This window comes from Dromiciops gliroides, chromosome 3 (genome assembly GCF_019393635.1).
Source record: "Dromiciops gliroides isolate mDroGli1 chromosome 3, mDroGli1.pri, whole genome shotgun sequence".
In the NCBI taxonomy this organism is placed as follows: domain Eukaryota; kingdom Metazoa; phylum Chordata; class Mammalia; order Microbiotheria; family Microbiotheriidae; genus Dromiciops; species Dromiciops gliroides.
Window position 1 is genome coordinate 94,647,969 of NC_057863.1, and position 11,845 is coordinate 94,659,813.

The 11,845-nt window shown below is 38.1% G+C and overlaps 1 protein-coding gene across 1 annotated transcript in view; it reads right to left on the bottom strand.

The window, feature by feature from the left end:
• The window catches only part of AKAP11 (A-kinase anchoring protein 11), a 99,911-nt gene extending 94,671 nt beyond the window's left edge, over positions 1-5,240 (bottom strand). Inside the window, exon 1 of the mRNA XM_043998627.1 lies at positions 5,101-5,240. The gene's annotated coding sequence lies outside the window, so the exon portion shown is untranslated. The remainder of the gene's footprint in view (positions 1-5,100) is intronic.
• Positions 5,241-11,845: the final 6,605 nt, after the last annotated feature.

Here is an 11,845-nt window from a genome sequence, read left to right on the forward strand (position 1 = left end):
CTGTGTGACCCTGGGCTAGTCACTTAACCCCAATTGCCTCACAAAACAAACAATAACAAAAACCACTGTACAAAATTACCAACAAGTACTCCTCCAGTTTCATCCAGCCTTTACTTGAAGACCTCCAATGAGGGAGGTCTATCTCACTTCCTCTCAAGACAGCCTATTCCACTTTTACAAAGTCCAAATTATTAGGAAGCTTCTCTCTATATTGAGCCTTAATATGCTTCTTTCTGACTTCCATTGAGTGCTCTTGATTGTGCCCTCTGAGGGCCAGGAACAAGCCTAATCCTGCAGCCACATGATAACCCTTCAAATACTTAGAGATAATTACCTCCTAAGTTTTTTCTTCTCCTGGCTAAATATTCCCATCTCCTTCAATTGATCCTCATATGACATGATTTTGAAGGCCTTCCCTATCCTGGATACTCTCCTATAGACACTCTCCAAAGTTATCAATGATCTTCCTAAACTGTGATTTCCAGAACTAAAGGTAATCCTGTATATAGCAGTGGATCAGGCAACAGTAGAGCAGGATTGTTACCTTCCTAATTCTGGACCTTGTGACTCTCAAAGCAGCCTAATTTATTAATCGTTGACTGTATATCACACTATTGACCGATATTGAGTTGGTGGTCCCCTAAAATATTGATGAATTGTCTAAAAACATCTAACCAATTCTTGTATTTATGAAGTTGATTTTTTAAAAAGCCATGTATAAGGCTCTACAGTTATCTCCATTAAATTTCATCTTGTTATACTATCATTATACTGCATAATGTTATTGCTTGTCACTATCTTTGGATTTCCTGATTCTCATCTAATGGTTTAGCTATACCTACTAGTTTTATTTCATTTGAAAATTTACTAAGGAGGGAAAGAAAGTATCGCTTCAGGGTCATGATAAGGAGATGGCCAGAAAGAGGGTTGGAGGTCTGGGCCCACAAATAACCAGCAGGAAAAACTCATTATTCCTTCCAGAACTAAAGTACAGTAGTATATACCTGACAGGAATGGAGCAATTGCAATAAATGATAGGTGGAGGGCCACAGTAGTAGTAAGTGAGGAAAGATAAATGTAATGGTAGGTCAAAGAGGGAAGCGTTCCAGTGCTAGCAATTGGAAATAACAGACCTTGGATTTTTCCCTCATTTGAGTCCCACCTCAGACATTATATTGAGTCGTGGAGGTGGTTTTGATTCATAAACTGAAGGATAGATAGTGGCTCAACTAAGAAGAGACCCCTTGACTTTCTAAGGGCTCAGATGCAAGGTTTGTCCATGTTTATTACTTTGTACATAGATTTTTTTTATGTTTTGAGCCTTGTGAGCTGTAAGTGTGCCTATAAGGCAAAGTTGGTGCTATGGTTGGAGGGGTAAGAAGAGGGAATATTATGTAACAATCAGATATATCTGTTCCCAGGTTTTACCGGACAAGAAAAAGTTCCCAAAGCATAACCAGACCCTTCATGTCAAAAGGAAAGACAGTTACATAGTAATGCATGGTAATGGAAGCCACACAGAGATGTCCCAGATGGAAAGAATTTAACATTTATAAGGGTTCCCAGTTCCTTTCCTCTTTGATTCCAAATTTTTATCTGTATAAGTTTTATGAACTCTTTGTAATCTAGAGAAAGTCTGGGCCTTTGTCACTAATCACACTCATCTTCTAGAGTTATACTGGACCCCTTTCTCTCCTGAGTTATGGAAAAATCCCTTTTCCTCTTAGTTCGACTGAGACAAGACTGGAATTTTTCCAAAGAATGTGGAAATGAATGGGGGGTGGGGAACAGCACAAAAGCATGAAAATGAACAAGTTTGCTTAGTGAAAGATTATGATCCTAAATTTAACATCTAGTTTAAAGCTATTAGACAAAATAGCATATGGGGCATTTGTCCTATTCAACTGGCTGTGGACTAGATGATAAACCTGAAACTTCTTTAGCTAAAACTAAAACTCCTAGTCCATGGTTGATTTAGGTCTGCACTGCTCCTGGTACTAAAAGCTCCCTCCCAGGAGCTGCTTCTAAGGGTGGTAGAATTCTCAGTCCCTCCTAAATCTGCTTCCATTTTTGTGACCAAATATGGGCTCAAGAAAGATCACATTTCCTGGTTCCAAGCTATACTATACCTCCCCTCTGTAATTATAGTGGTTCTTTTGAGTCCTTCCAGAACCCTGGTGCACCTTGATGAAGAATTCAAATATTATAAAATTCACAAATTCTCTAACAGAGACAGGAAGTAAAAGAAACTTTAATGTTAAGAGCCATTGCTTTTTGAAGAGGAATAAAAAATGAAGATCAAGCATTTCAGGCAGTATACTATAAAATCTTATGTAAGTCATCAGGAACATGCAATTGAACTTACCAGTCTTCAGTGAGAACTTTCCAGGAAGTCCTGTGAGATAATTTCATGACGATGAAATGATAATCAAATGGCTAGAACAAATTGTCCTGGAATTGCTCCAGTTCTTTTGCTCTGGTGTGTTGCATTATAGGCCTTTCAATCAAATGAGAGAACTTCCCTGCTCAAATGAGCTTTCTCAATATTTATTAACTCTCATCATATTTTACCAGAAAAAAATCCTAATATGGAAGAACTCCAAGAAATAAGTGTTATGGGAAACAATATTGTTTGTTGACTGTTGAGCCAGAGGAATGTTGTATTCCTGTCTTGCTTAATGCTTAAATGGTTTGGTAAAAAACAAGTTTGAAAAGCACCTACAATTTAGCATGTACTAAGTTACATTCCTTCCAGGTTCTGATTAGGTTCTAAGCCCTTTGGAACATCCTGAAGATTGAGGTCTACACATGAGAGATCTAGCTTGGGTCCCAGGTACTCTCCAATACATTGGAGAGAACCAGGGAGAATCTCAGCGATTTCTGTTCCACTTAGACATACTTACACCTCACTTTACTTCATCCTCCATATCCAATCAGTTGCCAAATACTGTTGATTTTGCCTTCATTATGCCTCTCCAATCTATCCCATCATTGCTCCCACCTGAGTTCAGTCCCTTATCATCTCACACCCACACTATTGAAATAATGTTGAAATACCCTTATGATTGTTCTGCCTACTTCCATTCTCTCCTTTCACCAGTACCTCCTTCACATGGATGCCAAAATAACATTTTTAAAGCATGGGTATAGATAATGAAATCCAGAATTCCAGAAATAGCATCAAAATGTAAATAAGATACTAGATGTAAAATTCTTTTTAGTGGGGGTAATCTGGACTTCTCTGAGCAGCCCCAGTTCTAACATGGAGACACTCTTGCAGGGTCCTTAGAACATACTCAACTTTTCTTTTTCTTTTCTTTTTTTCCCATACTCAACTTTTCTAATATGGAACGTGCTGTCTCCTCTACCACACAGGCACAGGTAGCCTTCTTTGATTGGCTGCCCAGGTCTTCAAAACTGGACAAACTGAGTCATTTACTTTCTTTTTCCATCACTGCTGTGTTACTGGCTGTGTCTTCTTCCCCTTTCACCCACAGAAAGGACCATGAAATGAACCAATGAGAGAAAGGCTTTCCTTCCCCTTTTTCCTCTTTTACACCATCTCTGGAAAATATGCCTAGGGGTATTTGTTTCTGTTTTGTGTTGTCTTCCTTAGTTTCAGGTGCCATTAGTGATCCCTTATAGAACCAAGAGTCTGAACCATGGTGACCTACACCATCCCAGCAAGGAAGACCAGAGAAAAAATGGTGCTTGGGACTCAAGCCTGAGGTAGATATAATTTTCTTGCTTTTTAAAATTTTTATTTACTTACTTAGCTATTTGTTTACTTTGTCAATATGGCTAACATGGAAATATGTTTTGCATGCTTTCACATGTATAATTGATACCATGTGGTTTTTTTTCCTTTGCAGTGGATAGGGGAGGGCTGAGAATCTGGAACTCAAAATTTAAAAAGAAAAGAATGTTAAAAATAAATATTAATTTTTTTTAAACAAAAAAGAACCCTTGGGTAGAAGTGCAAGTCTCATCAATCTGGCCTCCAGGTGGTATGAGCCAGAGTAGTCCGAGTTACAGAGAAACAGCACTATGTCCTTCTAATAAATAATGTGTGGGGAGTGGGGTGGGGGAAGGACAGGGCTGACTCTGTCATTTCTCTGCTAAAGTATCTTTAGTGTTTCCCTGTTGCTTTTAGGACAGGGGTTCTTAACTTTGTGCATCATGGATCTCTTTGGCAAGCTGATGAAACCTATGGACCCCTTATTAGAATAATGTTTTTAAATTACTAAAATCAAATACAGAGGATTACGAAGGAAACGAATTACATCCAAATAATTAGGGGAAAGAAGCAACCAAATTCTTGGATCCCAGGCTAAGAACTCTGATTCTTAGATAAAATACAGACTCCTCAGTTTGGCATTTAAGGCTCTTATTTCACCTTATATTCCTACATGCCTGACTTGCTGTTTCCTGATTTGAATGTTCCATTTGTTGCTTCCATCCTTTGTTTAGTCCTCCTGAAATGGACTCTCTTTTCCCCTGTGCTTCAGAGAAGCTCATATTTCTAAGAGACAAAGGTAAGGAAGGAATATATCCCTAGGCTTAATTAATATGCCACTAATTACAGGAAGACTTTCCTAATGCCTCTTGCTGCTAGTGCTTCTCTTCAAATTATCTTATATTTACTTACCAGTGTAGGGTGTATCTACAACATAGTATTAGCCAGCTGAAAGCAGAGACTTTTTCATTTTCTCTATGTATCCTCCAGTAACTAGCACAGTACCTTATGCATATTAAAGGTTTTTACAAATGCTTGTTGAATTGAATCTGCACCCTATGTTAGGTCCTCCATACTGAGAGATCTCTCCTCCATGAACTCTCCATTTCCCTAAGCAAGCCACCCTTGAAAAATATCCTTGAATCTCCATTCTTCAGATTCACACTGGCTCTCAGACACTTCCTTTGTTCTCACAGCAAATCCCAAAATGTATTACGGGCATTCCCAAACCTATTGCCTCTCCCTTCACATTTCCCTGCTTACCACACCCACACTGGCTTTCATGAATCTCCAAACCACATAATCCAACCCTGGCCCTACCTGCTAATGCTGTCTATATCCCCTGTAGAACTGAAATCACTCACTTTTCTCTGCAGCCACCTCCAGACAGCGATCAGGAAGGAAATCTTCCAGGCAAAGAAACAACACCTTCCACTACTCTTCCCTTCTCAGCCTTGCAGTGTTCCAAGTTCCTGACACATGTCATCGTTACATTTCACAGCCTGCCTTGCTGATAATATTTGCAGGATGGGTATGGCTTTAGCCAAGTTTGCCACCTGCTAAATGTGTTTCCCTGTTGTCAAGCATGCATCTCTGACATGTATTGAAAGCCTATTATGGATAAGGAAGATACTCTCTTGGGCCCTGCAGGGAATACAAAAAAATAGTTAAACACAGTATTATAAAATCTAGTAAGAATGTCAAGACAAACAAATGAAAAAGTGAAACAGCAATACCAGATATTGATGGATAATCATTCAGTAAGAAAAATATCACATATATGTGCAGGTTAATTTTTAGTCTCAGTAAACAATACCCCTATGATTTTGAGACTTTGCTGTTTGCAGTAGCAATTTTTACATATTTTGCTATGACTCACCTTAGGGATAGAAGGAAGAATCTTAAATACCTATTTCAGACTGTTCCTCTGTTTGCTCCCTTTATTACTTAAAAAAATAAAATATTCCTCTTGTTCCTCATTGACCCCATTCCTGCCATGTTCCTTCTTTGTCTTTATCCTTTTGGATCTTTCTGCCAGCAAAACCCTCAATAGATTTTATTTCTATAGATTTCTCTTGAGAAATTCCATTCTTCACCATTCTATAATCAGCATGTTTGAAATTTACATGAGATTTCCTAAGCAATTTGTAACTAAATAAAGACAATCTGGACATGGGCTTTCGGTTTATGTAACACAGGTCTTTTTTCATCTTTTCTTTTTTTCTATCCTTAGTACATCCAATTAAATAAAGCTAATATCGCCCTGCTATGGAGCATCTCTCTCTCTCTCTCTCTCTCTCTCTCTCTCTCTCTCTCTCTCTCTCTCTCTCTCTCTCTCTCTCTCTCTCTCTCTCCCCAAACCTGTCCTAACACTGGGGAATGGGGAGCAGATCTGAGTTAGGATGGGGGGGACTGGCTATAGCCACTACCACTCCTCAGAGTCTCAAAGCCCTAGGAATAACCCTAGGAAGGGAGATTCATTTTTACTATTCACCATTTTAACTCTTGAGACCCCATTCACGTGCTTCCCATTTACACAAAATCAATCACATTGACACCATTTGACTCAAATGTAAAATATTTACTAAATGATAAGGCAAAAGCAAGAATAAACATAACCTTTACTCACCAGAAGGCAAAAGCAGGAATAAACATAATATAACAGTTCACCCATAAATTTGGGTCACACTCTCACACCAATGCATATAGGGTCCATGGAAGAAAGAAAACATATACTTATAGAAACCTAGAAGAGAGATAGACAAGTAGGGAAACTCCTATGCCTAGAAAATCTAAGACTTTGGATGATAGGCCTTATTGTACTTCGTTTCTTTTGTGAACAGTTTGTACCATGTATCACTTATGGGGCAAAACCACTCTGCTATCTGCTCCTCAATATTCTCCCACAAGCAAAAGCTATTAATCTTGAGCTACTGAAATAGTATCAAGCTCTTTAAGCACATAGCCTCCCTTGGCAGGTTGTTGAGAAAGTGTTATACAATTTTAGCAAAAAGAAAAAAATTAATTAAAAATATATGCATATATGTGTTTTATATATATGTGTGTGTGTGTGTGTGTGTGTGTGTGTGTATGTCTGTGTGTGTATGTACACCAGCATAGCTCCCATCCAAACAGCTTCAGAGTGTGACTTTTCTTCTTTTCCTTCCCTTTCCCTTAAACTATACAGGTCAATAAAAGGCAACAATAGACACCTATAAAATGTTTCCACTTTCTTAAGCCATAGATGGCACTAGAGAGCAATAATCCTCCACAACTCTCTTCACAAAGCAAGATTCAGCTCTCCTATGAGCTTCCAGCAGCTGCAGAACTCAGCCTTTCTCCAGCCAATCAGCTCTCAGCAAAGAGATCCCTCTCTTCCAAATAGCACAGCTCTCAGCAGAGAAACTGAAAAGTCTGTCAGCTCAGCTTAGACCAGCTTTTATATTGTTTTCTGTACGCAGCTTCTCTCCTTGCCTTTTGTGTTTTCTGTTTCTATATTCTTATGACTCATTTTGTACTTAGCATGTCCCACTTTCTAGCTTCATCTGGCCTCTCTTGGATCTGATGCGTCAAATCAGTGTTTTATGAACAATAACCCAACTCTAACCAATGATGTTAAGCTAACGACAAATCCATTTTATTCCAATATAACTATAATAACCCTTATATAATCATCCCACATTCCCCAGTCATTTGATTTATAACTTCTCAGCTATATCCTTCAAAACTCTGAAAACAGTAACATGTAAATGATCTGCTGAACCAAAATGCATTGTAGTCTTTTAAAAACTTAATATTTACTCAATCTTTTATTCAATCAAGACTCTTCTCTCAGACCAGTCCTCCGTGGAACAGAAGAGTATGAGAACTTTTCTCTCAGGTGCTCAGAACAGACTGTTTTTCCCCACCAGAATTTTTATTAAGGGCCTATGTTTCATGTCAAATTGTTTTTATGAGTGTTCCTGATGCAAATGTTCTTTTTGATCCCTTTCAGCAAGTAAAATGAACACATAACAAAGAAGGCCATACCTACACTGGGAAGAGGGCTATCAGGGACCTTGAAAGGGCAAGAGCCAAATTTCTCAACAAAAAAAGTACAAAGGAATACATAGAACTAAATATACTCAGCAGTTAAATAGCCAAATATATTTATTAAATGAGAGCTGAAGAGAAAATTATTTCACAGAAATACAAAATTTAATCATTCAAACCAAATATTCAATAAAGCAGAGAAATTTAGAGAAAATATCACAACAGAACACAAGTAACACAAAGAACCAGAGTCCAAAAGACAATAGTATTGGTATTTCTATAGTCTAAGGACCTGTTAAAGCCCTTACTGAAATAATAAAATCTGATGTAAGTATTGACTCAGTGAGGTTTAAATTTCAAGTAGATTCCTTGAGATTATAAAATAGCTTCAATAGGAATCAAGGGTCTTAATAGGGAGTTGCTCATTTGAATCAGCAAAAAATAATTAGATTTAAAATATTACTCCTTTTTGGTTCCCTAACCACTTTTACAAAGAAAAGAGGGATTAAGGAGATTCTGAATAAATAACAGACCAAAAGAGAGATAATACTCCAAAAGGGAAAAGGGAATGGCCAGGCAAGTTAAGAGAGAACTCTACTGAGGTAAAAAAACAAGACTCCTCAAAGGTAACCAATTCAGAGGGTTAAATAGGAAGTCATGAACTAATTATAAGGGCAACAAGGTCTAGAGTCAGGAGGAGTTCCGCATGGCATAAGGGTATTAAAATGCCATAAAGGAAAACACAAAGAATTAGCTCCTGATAGGTTGATTCACACAAGTAGCTAGCACAACATTGCATCCTTTTAGGTCAGTTATAGTCATGTCCACACCACATTGAGCAAAGAGTCTAGAGACCAGAGGTATGGTAAAAAGAATATGTCATTTGTATTCTGAGGATCTCTATTTGCATGCCTATACTTTTACCACCTGTGTGGCCTTTGGCAAAAGTAATTTCTCCAGTATTTCTGTTTTCACACTTGTAAAATGAAAGGGCTAGATTATATGACCTCTGAGGTATCTTCTAGCTTTAAATATATGATTCTTTTTCTTAGAACCCACAAGGTTGAATCTTTATTTTGCTGGGCTACCATTAATGAAAAGCCTTAATTGGTTTTGGAATTTACAAAGTATGGTGGAAGGAACTCTAGACTTGGAGTCAAAAAGACATAACTTCCTGTTCTGAGATTTTTATTAACTTCCTGTGTAACTTTGGCTAAGTCATCTCACACACACACCCCCCTTAAGCTTCATTTTCCTCATTTGTCAAAAAGAGTGAATTGTGCTAAATGATTTCTCCTTTCCAAATCTCAAAGTCTATGAAATTATAATTTTAAGTGGCACAATGGTTTCCCTGGTCTCTTTCCCTGACCCCTTGAATCCTTAACCCCCCCCCCCAAAAAAAACCCATGTAACTTGACTTGATATATTAGTTTATGCATTTTTGCAGTGATGGCCACCATGAGTCATAGATGACTCTATATTAGACCCCCTGTAGCTCTAGCTGAGACGGAACATTACTGATAGAGCTTTTCTAGGAAGTATGTATCATTTGTTGTTGTTTATCCTTCATTCTGGGAGATGACCATGACATCAGGAAGGTGATGTCATGACTTAAAAGTGAATTGGATTTAAGTGAGTCAGAGATGTGCAAAGTCACAAATCTCACTCTCTCCTCCAGAGCCATCTGGGTCCAGTGGCAAGATATAGATCAGGATGACTGGAGATGACCCCAGATGAATATTTTTTGGAGGTAATCAGTGTTAAGTGACATGCCCAGAGTCATACAGCAAGTAAGTATCTGAGGTCAAATTTGAACTCAGGTCCTCCTGACTCTAGGGCCAAGTGCTTTATCCACTGTGCCACCTAGTGGCTCCTTGGAATTATGTATAGGAATCGCTGTAGGTACAGGAGTTTACCTGAGACTGACATCCCTGGATTTTAGGTAAATGGCCCACTTGGGTGGCAGACAGTTGAGCTTAAATGTTCCATAATTGTTATTGGTAGATTAGTTCTGATAGCTCCAAATGGAATCCAATGGTTATGAAATTTATTGTCTATAGAAGGGGCTTTCAGGCTGATCGACCTGCTTAGTGGCCAAATTTGGCTTTTCATGACAACCCATCTGCCTGAAGATTGCAAAATCTAGGAACATGATGATGGTTAAGTTGAATGGACTAAATATGAAGGTCCAATGGACCTATCAGTAATTAAACTTACAAGTAGTCAATGTACTCTTATGTTCTCCAGATCATTGTGGAGGATGGTTGAATTTTCTTCCCCCTCAAGATGATGCCTCCCTTCTTCAAAAGCAGCTTTACTGTTGAGCAAGTTCTTCCAATGGATATGTTATTTTGCTCTGGAAAACTTATAGAAGCCCTATAAGAAAGGCACAAGCATAGAGGGGGTAGGAGTACTCTGAGAAAACATCTCAATGAATTCTTTCCACAGATCCAGGTAGCTTAGGAAACATGAAGTAAACCACTTTTTCCAGTTTATTCAATATGCCCTCTGGCTCAGTTATATAATGAAAAGCCTTTTTAAAAAAGCCTTGGGCTGGGGGGGGGCAGCTAGGTGGTGCAGTGGATAAAGCGCTAGCTCTGTATTCAGGAGGATCTGAGTTCAAATCCAGCCTCAGACACTTGACACTTACTAGCTATGTGACCCTGGGCAAGTCACTTAACCCTCATTGCCCCACCAAAAAAACAAAACAAAACAAAAAACAAACAAAAAAAGCCTTGGGATCCTCTAGAAGATATGTTGTATGTATGAGTGAAAAAAGTAGAAAATAGGTTGTATTGTAGGAAGGAACCAGGGACTGCTGCTATAGGTCTTTTGTGGAAATAGGGTTCCCATATTGCAGTACAGCCTCTTCTTTCTTGAATCTATAAACAAATAGCCAAGAATCCACTGCAGGGCTTTTGTAAAGGTAGGATTCCTCCACTACAATATGGCTTTTTCTTACTTGAATCTGTAAACACTTCCCACCAATTACTCTTGAGTCCCTAGAATGCCATTTCCTTTTCTCAGATGGTCATTTCTGTGCCAGAGAACAGACTGGATCACTTCAGTGTACTGAGCAGTATCTCAGATCAAGGATACAATCAAGATATAGTACCACCCTCCTGGTCCTGATGATCTATCTTGTTGATATTTCTAAACTTGGGAACCATCCCCAAAAAATAAACATTCAAATACAAAAATGAGAACAAAAAAGATTGTCTGTGAAACTTTAAAATGTTATTTTACAAATAATTATTTGTAGTTTATTAACCCACATGCTCCATTGATATACATGCAATGCCAACAAATCTAGAAGAAGGTCCCAAGCAAAATGAGTGAACCCTCTGTGGAGTTCTTATAGGCAGTCATGGACAAGAGTCAGATAGGAATGGTTACATTGCAGTCTCTACTGTTGGATAGAGTCCCAGCATCAATGAAATTATTGATCCATCAAAATATTTTAAAATATAAATTAATAATAAGATAACAGAATGTCCTGTTTAATTTTGTAAACCTTTCTGAATGATTTTTTTTTTGCTTCGAGTATTTTTCCAGATTTTTTTTTATTATTACCCAAATACTCAACTGGGTCTATGATCTCATCTATTTGGGTGTTTCCTCTTACAAAGCAGATTTCAACATCTATGCCTATCCACATATATACATACACACATTATCAAGGAAGTTCACCCAATATTCTGGTGATCTTCCTTGAGTCTTCCTTCCATTTCAAGGTACAAGTAGAACACTGTCATCTCTCCATCAGGCATCCTTCTCCCATGTTTTAAGGCCCTCCCACCTTCTCTTGCTATCATGACATCTTGATGACCTGTTTCACTCCTATTTTTCTTCTGAATTCCTCAGGTGTTTTATGTTGCAGCTTGCTCACACCCACCACCCCTCTCCATTTCCCTCAATATAATATTCACTTTTTATTCTTCAGATACTCTTGTGTTTCTTGTTTCATTGCCATAATGCAACATGAGTAACTTTCTATTGCTCAATTATAAGAAAATAACACAAGACAATGAGAGAAGATATGACTGAACTAAATCTAAAATGAAAACAAAACTACAA